This window comes from Dermacentor variabilis, chromosome 1 (genome assembly GCF_050947875.1).
Source record: "Dermacentor variabilis isolate Ectoservices chromosome 1, ASM5094787v1, whole genome shotgun sequence".
Lineage (NCBI taxonomy): Eukaryota > Metazoa > Arthropoda > Arachnida > Ixodida > Ixodidae > Dermacentor > Dermacentor variabilis.
In genome coordinates, this window is record NC_134568.1 from 48507002 (window position 1) to 48518230 (window position 11229).

Consider the following 11229-nt stretch of genomic DNA (forward strand, 5'->3'; position numbering starts at 1 on the left):
ACACTGGATATATACATTATGTGCACTGGACCCCTGGGTACGTGCCACTGGGTTTTAGCTTGTTTCAGTGTTATATCTTGGCCTTTATAAACGTTATGTCTTGCTTTTTAAAGATAAACGCTACAGCATATAATCTGCACAAAACAGTTCGCTACACAGCAGTTACATCAGTCATAGAACCGTTCTCTAGAAATAATGAATGCTTCGCATTACGTAGCCGTCGAGTACAGTTGAGTCTACCATATCCTGTAGTTTTTTTTAGGACTGCATCGAAATGCACGCCCACCAGAGCCGGGAATCGAATCCGCGACCTCGTGCTCAGCACTAGAACGCCACCCACCCTGTCGGGCAGCATGATGCATCCGCGTACATCCATATGCTGAAAGCGTGGTCAATCGCTGCAACGCTAAATAACCGTGCGAAAAAAAGAATACACAGAGAGGCTCCTCTGGGAGTTGTCTAAGCGTAAGCATTGTGCCACTTGCTCATTTCCACGTTGCCCGGTGTCATTATCAATGTTATGAAACTTCATCCGACCAATATAAACCCTTATGAATCTTTATCAGGCCTTATCAACCTTATCGGACTATATCCGGCGCTTATCAGCCCTTATCGACTTTATCAATCTTATCAGACTCGATCTGAGCATTATCAACTCTTATCTGTCCTTATCAACCTTATCGGACATGATCCGACGCTTATAAATTTTTATTGGTCCTTATAAGACCCGATCCCACTCTTACCAACCATTATCGGTCCTAATCAACCTTATCAGAATTGATTCGATCATTATAAGCCCTTATCGCTTTTAGTATCTTATCTATCCGCGTCGAACAATTATCATTCGTGATGAGGCCCATATAATCCCTTATCCCTCCTTATCATTTTCATCAACTCATTGACTGCTTATCTGTCAGTGTTGTGCGACGCGACACGCACGAGCCCTGAGAGATCGGTAGCATTCCGGCCGGTGAAAGAGCACAGTTTCGCACACGTTTGAAGGCTCGCACCGAGTCTACACACGGTCGCCAAGACCCGTCGACTTGAAGTACTTCAACGATGCTTTTGTGGCTTTCTGTGCCATCGACGCGTACGGCCATGGTCCCAGGTTCTTCATTTCCGAAAATGGTCTTCGTCCCAATGCCACTTCCTCCAGGGCAGGTTAGCAAACCGGACGGTCGTCTGGTTAACCTCTATGCCTTTCCTCTCTTCTGTTTCTCTCTCTCTCTCTCTCGGTCGGTGAAGGAAGGCCCCAACAAAAGGCGCATCCCGCGACCACCAAAACTCATCGAGGATGTGACGTGTTTAGCATTAAATTTTCGCAAGATCGGAATTTTATTTTTGTCTACGATGCTCCAATTCGGCTTTAAAGTGGGCGGCCTAGAGATGGCTTTTTTCCACCATTACCAAATCTTTCAATAAAGCCTTCATAGAAAGACACGAGACATGATGACGAATTTCCAACGCTATCGCGCAGCAATTGTTTTAACTAAGGATCCCATAATTTTTAACTCTACTAGCACAAAAAGGTAATAAACAACCTCTCAATTACGTCTTCTTGTGGTAGATGGCATCACAACGAAATGTCTAAAAATACTAGTGAGTATCCCTCTATCATCTTAGAGAGCATTTTTTTCAGAATCGTACTTGTCTTCATCCTTGCCTCATGACTGGAACACAGCAATGCTATTCCAATCCACAAGACTGGTGAAACTCACGCTCCTTTTAACTACAGGCCCTTATCTGTTTCCTCAGTACCATGAAAAATAAGGGAGCACATTATATTTTCTATGCTTCTCAACTTCCTTGAAGAGAATAATTTTTTTCTCTAATACTCAACAGGACTGTCGCAAATTTGTTTCTTGTGAGCCTAAGCTAGCACCTTTTATTAATAACTTGCACGTATGTCTTGATAGCGCTTTTTTGACTGATTGCGTATTTTTTTTTTCGAAAGCTTTTGACAGAGTTAACCATGTATTGCTCCTACACAAACTAAGCGCAGTAAACATTCACCCGGGAATACTTGGCTGGATTAAGCCGTACCTTTCGTCTCGTTTTCTATTCGTTGTACCTAATGACTCCACATCTAACAAGGCTCTATAGTTGAATTCGGTGTTCCACAGGGGTCCGTCCTTGGTAAACGATGTAACCAATTCGTCTGATAACATTTCATCTCAAATTCGTTTATTTGCTAACGACTGTGTTATATATTCTGGAATAACGAATGCTTCGGATATAACGACTCTTCAATATGATTTAAATAACATACATGGTTGGTGCCTCATTTGGCGCATGGAGATCAACATTAATAAATGCAAATCTATGTGCATTTCTCGTTCTAACGCCACTTGCTCTATCTAAGATCTCAATGGCTGCCCCCTTTAATCCGTTGCATGCTACCGTTATCTTGGCGTTAATATAACCAAGGATCTTTCTTAGAAACAGCAAGTACAATACCTAATATCTAAAGATAACCTTTCCTTAGGATACTTGAAGACAAATTTTTCGCTTGCGCTTGCTTCATTAAAACGCCTGTTGTACACAACTTATGTCCGCCCCCAAATGGAATATGCCTCATCCGTCTGGGATCCTCATCAGGTCGCATTAATTGACTAAATCGAATGGGTACAAAATCACTCTGTACGTTTTAGCCTAGCAAACTACCATCGCACTACCCGCCGTGGTTACTTAATGAGTGTGGTGTTGGACTCCTAGGCTTGAGGTCGCGAGATTGAATCCCGGCCACGGCGGCTGCATTTCGATGGGGGTGGAATGCGAAAACAACCGTGCACTTAGATTTAGGTGCACGTTAAAGAACCTGAGCTGGTCGAAATTTCCGGAGTCCCCCACTACTGCGTGCCTCATAATCAGACAGTCGTTTTGGCACGTAAAACCCATTATTTAATTTTATGTTACCATCGCACTGCTTGTGTAACATTAATGAAGGATGCCCTTCCAATGCCGTTATCATTTCTTCGCAGAAAAGAATCACGCATTTCCCTTTCTCATCAAGTCTACTTCCACAACGCATCTCTTCGCTCCCTTTAGATCAACCCTGCGCCTTATTATTCAGCTCGTCGTGATAACGTGCATAACGTTAACGTTCCCCGTCATAACACCATTGTGTGCTCACAATCATTCTTTCCTAGGACTTCGATCGAGTGGAATAATCTACCTGCATCATTAGTAAGCATTAGTGATCCCACTCGTTTTAAGAAAAGCTAATTATCATGAAATAATGCATAATACCAAACGCTATAATTAAGTACTAATTCGTGGCCATTGCCTGCTTGGTAAAGTGTATTCTTTGTGTATTTATTTACTCCGTATTATGCGATTTCTTCCGGTTGTTGTTGAAATATTACTTTTTTGAATACCTTATTTTGTTCGCTATACTGTTAATTCTTCAAAATAATCCTGTATTTTTTTACTCTTGCATCGTGTACATGCCCCTCCCCTCTACAATGCACTACTATGTCCCCTGAGGGTCTTACAAGTAAATAAATAAATAAATAAACTAGTCCTATTTGATTTTTCTTTGTACCGTCAGTACAACACATTCATATGGCCCACATATATTCACCTTCTGCAAGCGTGGGTGTTTAACCCAGTGGGTAATACACTCGGCTTCTGAGCGTGAGGTCGTAGGTTTTTCCTTTCGAATTTATTCTGCTTTATTTATCAGTTTCTTTATAGCAATTCGTCTAACGTGACGGACGTACGGACGGATTTCCTCGTTGGGTAGGCATAGAAATGCTGACGCATTAAAAGAAAATCACTGAATTACACCGGCTACATGCTCCCCTCTTACTTTATCGACTAGTTTGTGCGCACATTTCTACGCGGCGTTTCCGCTTTCACCCAGTGTCAGTCGCAATCCACCGAATCTCTCTGCACTTTAATGCCACTGTATTTAAGGTGTTATATAATATTACGGATGAACAGTTTATGGCGGGAGCTCCGCAACGGCAGATTTTATCTATTTCAACCTTGTGACTATTGTTTTCGGTAATAATAATCTTTATATATTCATCCTCTAACCTTACATATAAGCACTGATGGCTCAATGATATACCGAATTCTTAATCACTTTCGATAGAATTCGATTGAGAGAGATTCGAAAATGCAGCCCTACTACGCGAGGACGGGGGTTCAAAACCAGGCTGCCGCTGGTCGCCCGCTGGTTATTATAATGAGCACGGACTTCCCAGGGCCCGACACTCGCTTTTATTTAGGGGTGAACAGTCTTGGGAAAGGAGACCGCGCCATAAAAAGCAATGCCATTTGAGCACTAATTTTTCTCTCATGCACTACAGCTGTTTCAGTACCGACACGCGCCGTTCGTCTCTCTCTCTCTCTCTCTCTGAACCTCTACCTTCACCCCTCTCATTTATACGTAATCAAAATATCAACCACCCGCATCAAACCCAGCTTCTAGTTGTATTGTTACCCGCCACGGTGGCTTGGCGACTAAGGTGTTGCACTGCAAGCACGAGGTAGCGGGATCGAATCCCGGCCACGACGGCCACATTTCTTTAGGGGCGAAATGCAAAAATGCCCGTGTGCCGTGCATTGGGGCACGTTAAATATTTCCTGGTGGTCAAAATTATTCCGGAGCCCCCACTACGGCATGTCTCATAATGAAATCGTGGTTTTGGCACGCAAAAACTCAGAATTAATTAATTAATTAATTCATTCATTCATTCGTGTGTATCTGTTTACAAGACTAATACCGAAATTAAAACGTAGGAGCCCAGAATCTCGAACTTCATTTTTCATACGCTTGAAGTCTGTAAAATAACAACGCAGGAAACACTATCCTACAGTCTGGCACAGAGGCAAATAGGAAAAAGGCAGTTTTAGCATTCAAGGCATGATTCCATAGCGTCCATGCTTGTGAACCACCAGGTTTTCAAAAGGCGACGACCAAAACCAGAAGCCACGTAGAACATGACGTAGAAGAAAACTTAGTTCAATGAAATACTGCATCGCTTGCGTGAAAAAAAAAGAAGAGAAAGAAGAAATGACGCTAGATGGCATCGTAAATTTGGCGGACTTGGGAATAAGAGATTGCATGCCTAATTATCAGCATCCTCCTCCGCTTATACCTATGTCCCTCCCCTTGCCCCATTTACAATAAGAATTCCCTGTTGTTTATTTTGTGCACTTTTGCTCCGAATTCTACACTCTTCCTCCAGCGTGATCGAGTTACGATGTTCCTCGGTTCCGTTGCGCAACGTTTTCTTAGATAGAACTCGCTTTCTGTTGCCGCTATAATCGATATTTATTGTATTCTTGGCAAAGTAGGCCTCGTCTCTCCTCATTACTGCTGAAAGCTGTCGTATAGCGGTCCGTTGTCAACCTTGTGTCCTCGGCTTTGACCGTTCCTCGGATACGGTCTCCTCGAGTTACATCTTCTAGTCTCACTCAACGCGTCAATCACAGCATTCTCTTTTCGACCCCTTAGACCTACAGCGTTACACATCGTCGAAGGACGCCAGAAACTAAAAGCCATTTTTTGTTCGTTTCGACGACTGCACTCTTTCGGAGCAGAGGATTCTAAGCGCCTGGAGGGACGACGAGTGTGCGTGGCGAGCAGTGAAGGCGCTCCAGACATTGCGCGTATACGAGGCCTGTCTCAAAAGGTTGCGCTGTACGTTTCAAATAAAAAGATTATTTCACAAACTTTCCGATGCCTCAATGTGGTCACCTTTAAAAGACCCATTAGACAAAGTACAGTCCATGGTTCCGCCTCTTCTTTCATTGCTGGAAGCACGCTTGGAAATCCTCTTCTGTTAAGCGCCTTAGCAACGCCGTCGTTTCCCTTTGAATTGTCGTCAAAAAACCTAAATCACGCCGCCGGAGCACCAGTTTGCAATTGGGGAACCGAAAATAAAGTGGCAGGGGCCTAAATTCGTTTATGAGGGAATGTTTTTCAGCGCAGTCATAGAAATGCGAGTCAAATATCAAGGGAATTCTTACATTCATCTTATCAATAACTTGGAAAGGATCGAAAATAGGGGCATTTCTTTTGTACTACGTGATTGTACTAGAAAGCTTAGCATGATAGAATGTAAACGTAAACTTCATTGTTTAAACTTATAGGCACTTAGAAAGAACTCAAGACTTGAATCGCTTCATAGTATTCTTCTACATTTTCATACATTCTTCTAATTACCTGAACTTGTTAATTAATTTATTACTGCTTTTATGATGCGCATTGTTATCGCAAAATTGAAGCCGAAGAGTAGTTAAATCATGTCTGCCTACCTGCTTAGCATAAAATAAAACTAGCACCATTTTCGAGATAGGCTACCTCTTCCGTTCTTTTATATCTATGGAAAACGAAATGACTGGTGCCTCGATAATGCTCTAAAAAGAGTCGCAGTTTCGTCCGAAAGGCGAAGCATCGATTGCGATAGCAAATTATCAGACGGCTATAGGAAGTGCGGAGAGATCGTTTATCGGCCTTAAATTTGTAAACATTCGCTAACTAAATTAACAAGCATGACGTCACGTGCGCGCAGGCAAACAGGAACACATCTCACTCGATGACCACGGACACTCGCTGTCAAAACGCTGGCATGAAGAAGCGCGACCTTCGTGCTGCCTGTCGCTTCAACGTGAGCTATGTGAACTCGATGCACCTAGACTCTGCCCCAATCGTAGATCGCTTTCAAGATAGGGCACGCGTGGCGGCGCTGAGGCGCGCCATACGCAGTCGCCGCCTGGTCTTCTTGAAATATTTTACAGAAAAATAACACTTGAAATGGTGTTAATGAACAAAAAAAGTATCTTAAGCAAAATATTACAGTTGTGTCATACCTGCATAAGACGAGCACTATCTCAAGGAAACTGGCAGTCGAGAGAGTGCGTAAGTAGGAGTAAGAGTAGATTTTAAGGAAGAGAAAGAAGGAGCGGTCGGCCTGGAGAAGGTGTCTCTAGCCTGCTACTTGTCACTGGGGTAAAGGGAAGTGAGTGATACAGGGAAACGTAGTGTGGCAGGTCATTATGTTATGGTAGTGTGAGCTACTATATACACGTCGTCCAATATGCGTATGCGCGCTGTAGACACAATACACGCAGGAGTAACCTTGTCCACACAATACGTTATCGGGTAAACACATTTCGCACTGTCTGCACGTCTCACAGGTTCTCGAGACCGTCGTCTAAGCCAGACTCGTGTAAAAAGTTCAAGAGCGACTTTATGGTGCGTTGGGCATGGGCAACTTTTCTCCACGCGCGTAAAATCTTTTCTTCTGAAAAGGGGTGGTAGTCCAAGCAGTCAGCACAATACTTAATTATGTTTAAGTATGTTAGCTATGCTTAAGTAAGTATGTTTCTTCTGGGAATAATTCGGACTTCTCTGATTTGCCCTGGAGCCAACCTCTCGATTAGGCAATGAGAGCTGCAGGTTGCCTGCAGCAGGGACGAGGATGTTGGCGATTGTGTACGCTTGCTGTGAGGGCGGCTTATTGTAGTTAAGCTCACCCACGCTTGAAGTCCTACGAAGTTTCTTCTTCAACCGGTGGTTTGTGGGCGTGGTATATCCACCGTCGGATTCCATGTCGTCCACATCAGAGCAGTTCGATGACCTTCGCAGAGTCACGTTCAGGGGGTCGGGCGCAGCAGACCGAGTTGCAGCTTGGAGGCCAGCGCCCAACCATGGCGGCAGAGGCGGTGGAAAGTCCGTCATTGTTTTTGATACTGTACCCACCACGGATGCGTCGGTACGCACAAATTTAACTGAACAACGAGAGCGAAGCAGGAATAACAACAGATCAACAACTCGTCTTCTTTGTCGTCTTCTTCGTAAGTAGCTTTTTCTGCGCCAGGGAAGGTGAGCAACATGTGTCGGTTGACATGCCATTGCCGCAAGATTGCTTGAATGTTGCAGAATCTATGGTCTACGAACTGCCATTGGCATGTGGCAGCAAATTAATAGACCAAAGGGACGATGACCGACTATATTAGAGCATAGCCTGAAAGTTAAGAAATAAATTGTCATTGGCAGGAGTGTGGTGCGCACATTTGTTTACGAAATACGTGATTCTTGCGAGACACAAACATAAAGACAGAAGAGAAATAATGGAAGCAGGCGCTATCAGCAGCAGTTGCGAATTGTGCACAGGGTAGCATCTGTTGGTCTACTTGATCAAAACAAGAGGCCTTTCAAACAAAGCGTAGTGTGACGTTTTCAGTAGGAGTGGTGCGAATGCGCATTGTTCATGAATCATAAGGATCCGAATCTCTCTGAGAAGGAACTGTTGAAGTTAGCGCATCGGGAGGGGGGGAGGGGGGGGAGCGGTGTTTGCAATGTCCCCTCAAATTGGCTGGCGCTAAATGTTCTGCATGTTCGTTCAACAACACGCCCGGTATAAAGCTGTTTTAAAATAAAGCCAGCGATTCTCTCTACGCAATAACGGCGACACCCAGTCTACTGTACGCAGCCGCATCAGTATGTCCCCGGCGAAACAGCTCTCGATCGACCAGGAAATACGGAGCAGGCGGCCCATCTCCGAGAGAGGGAAGTAAACGGTGGAAAGAAAAGTCCATATTTGCTGCGCGTGTGCGTTTGCGTGGGAAGGATAGGACAGGGAGGATTTCGGTATATAGCGGCCTTGTTTTCTCTTCCAGGCGTCATGTTAGGCCAGAGCGCGAAAGTTTCGGCGGATGGGTATTGTCAGCGTGGCTGTCTCCCGCACCTGTTGCCCCAAGTCTGCGCACGGCGACGCGCTGAAAATCCCGTTCCTAGGGATACGCGTGTCCCGGAACATTTCTGATTGCTTTGCTGCAGCGTCACCTGCTGCAAACTGCTGCCCTTCCCAGGAGCGATGGAAGCGTGCAGTTGGATAATAAAGGCGCTAACTGGCAACGGACGGTACATGTCGTTGTCTATAAATGAATTCCTCCAATATCGGCGAGGTTATGCTCACGCTGCTGCTCCTCGCCCACCTTATGGGCCACAGTAATTATGTGCGCTACGTTATCATTCCCGCACCAAGGACAGATTATTAGCGCATCACCCTTTCTCCTCATGCAAAGCATTCCCTGCCCGATCAGGTACTTCGTGGTAGCTAGGTTCTTGTCTTGCCTCATACGGAGCACCTTAAATTACAAGAAAGTCCATCTGGTGGTGCGATTCTAGCCAGGGTACTACACGCATTTTTTTACTATTATGTGGCGTAAACGTTTCTGCCGAGAAGTCAGCAGTGCTGCCCTTTAACGAAGAGTCGACTCGACAGGCTTCTTCTTAAACTCCACCAGATCGAAATACCTGTTGTATTGTCTCACCGGTTTCTTGGAATTATTTTAGACGAATATCTGTCTTTGGCCGCTCATAGTTCGTCTCTTGAAGAGCGTGTTGATCGCACAATACATTTCTTGAGATGCATATCAGGCATGAAATGGGGAGGCCCGACAAAATGAGTGATAAGAATTCACATTTTTCTTGTTCGCAAAGCCATCGCCTATACTCATTGCCAGTTATGCGTGGCTTGTATCAATCCAATGAAGAAATATTAAAATATTAGCCCACAGGCTAAGAATGCGTCTATAGGTTTGCCTCCTGCAACACGAAGTGCTCTTGTACCAGCGGAAGCAGGGAAACCACAGTTAATTCTTTCTGTGTGCAGGAAATATTTCGACACTCGCTCAGAATACCGGCTCTCTATATAAGAATCATCCTCTCTGAAGCAAGCTACTTCATAGATCTGGGTGGGTTTGCGATGCAGTTCGAGCACATCAGGCCATTCTACCCATCCTGCACGCTTAGAACTCCAACATTCTCCTTGGCGACTTCCCGAACCTACTGTAGCTTAGATCTTTCCAGCCATTGAGCAGTAGCCAATCACTTATCCCTTGGAGACGAAATACTTAACACTTCTTCAGATGAGCTGTCAACAAGATTTATTCACATTTTTTCCCCACAGACGGTTCAACAACCGGTGACGGCTCGACAGCGGCATTTCATGTCCCTAAATATCATATGAGCGAGAGTTATCGATTCTCTCACCCGACATCATCTACGACAGCCGACCTCTTCGGTTTACAAGAGACGGCGAGATTCGACGAACGAATTAACCGCATGGCACCATATTGAAGAGATTTAGGTGCGTTGATTATGTATACTTGCAGATTCAAAATGGTGGATGCGTACTCGAGTTTCGCTCTAACAAGTGGTTTATATGCAATTAATTTGAAATGTTGCGGAGAATGACGCAGGTACCGTTTTATACATCTAACCGCTTTGCTAGAGGATGATGTAATACTAATTGCGTGAGCATGCCATGAGAGATCGGTGGATAATGTAACGTCTAAGTATTTATAGGAATGAACTGACTCAACCCCAACGTTAACAATCTTGTAACTAAAACGAGTGGAATTAAGGCGGCGAGAAACCGATACGAGCTTACATTTGTTATGGTCGAGGAACATTTACCAGACGCTGCACCGTTCTTGTACCTGTTTAAGATTATTTTGTAAAAATGCTTGTTCCGTTGTATATTGTAAAACATATATACACTTAACAGGAAAGGGAAAGTCAGAAGCAGGCTGGCAACTGCCACCGGAAGCGGCACGCCACCTGGCTAATCTTCAGGAAGCAGGAGGCAGAAACAGAAACGGAAGATAGGAAGAAATGGAGAATAGAGGAAAGAAAGAGCAAGATGACAAACCTCGAACAATAAAGCCGAACACACACAGTACAGTAGGTCCAGTCACAGTACACTGTACACACAGGCACAATAGGTCCAGTCATTGCAGGTCATGCTGCTACAGAATGTTAAAATAGAAGATGTAGTGTGGGAGGTCTTGTGACTGGAAAACAGAAATAAGCTACAAAAGTGAACCTAAGTTGGTTACTTCTAGAAAAGTAAGGAGAGCGCGATGAGCGTAATCGCGTCGAGACGCACAACCCATGGGGTATAGACATTCGTCGAGTGTCGTACACCGCAGGTCAAGGAGGCGATAGTCATTCACTAACGACGTTTGCGGCGCAGTGAAAGTGGGACACTCCATTATCAGCTACCGCACTGTACCGCGGCAATCGCAAAACGCACACGATGGACTGGCCACACGTGCTTGTCGGTATAAATGTTCGCACACGTTCACACACCCAAATCTTAGCTTGAGTAATTGTGCTCTAGGGCGACGAGGCAAGCCTCGACCGCGACCACGGGGCGGCTACGTTCCGTTTGCGACGCGCTGGTCTAGACGCTGCTTGAGCAG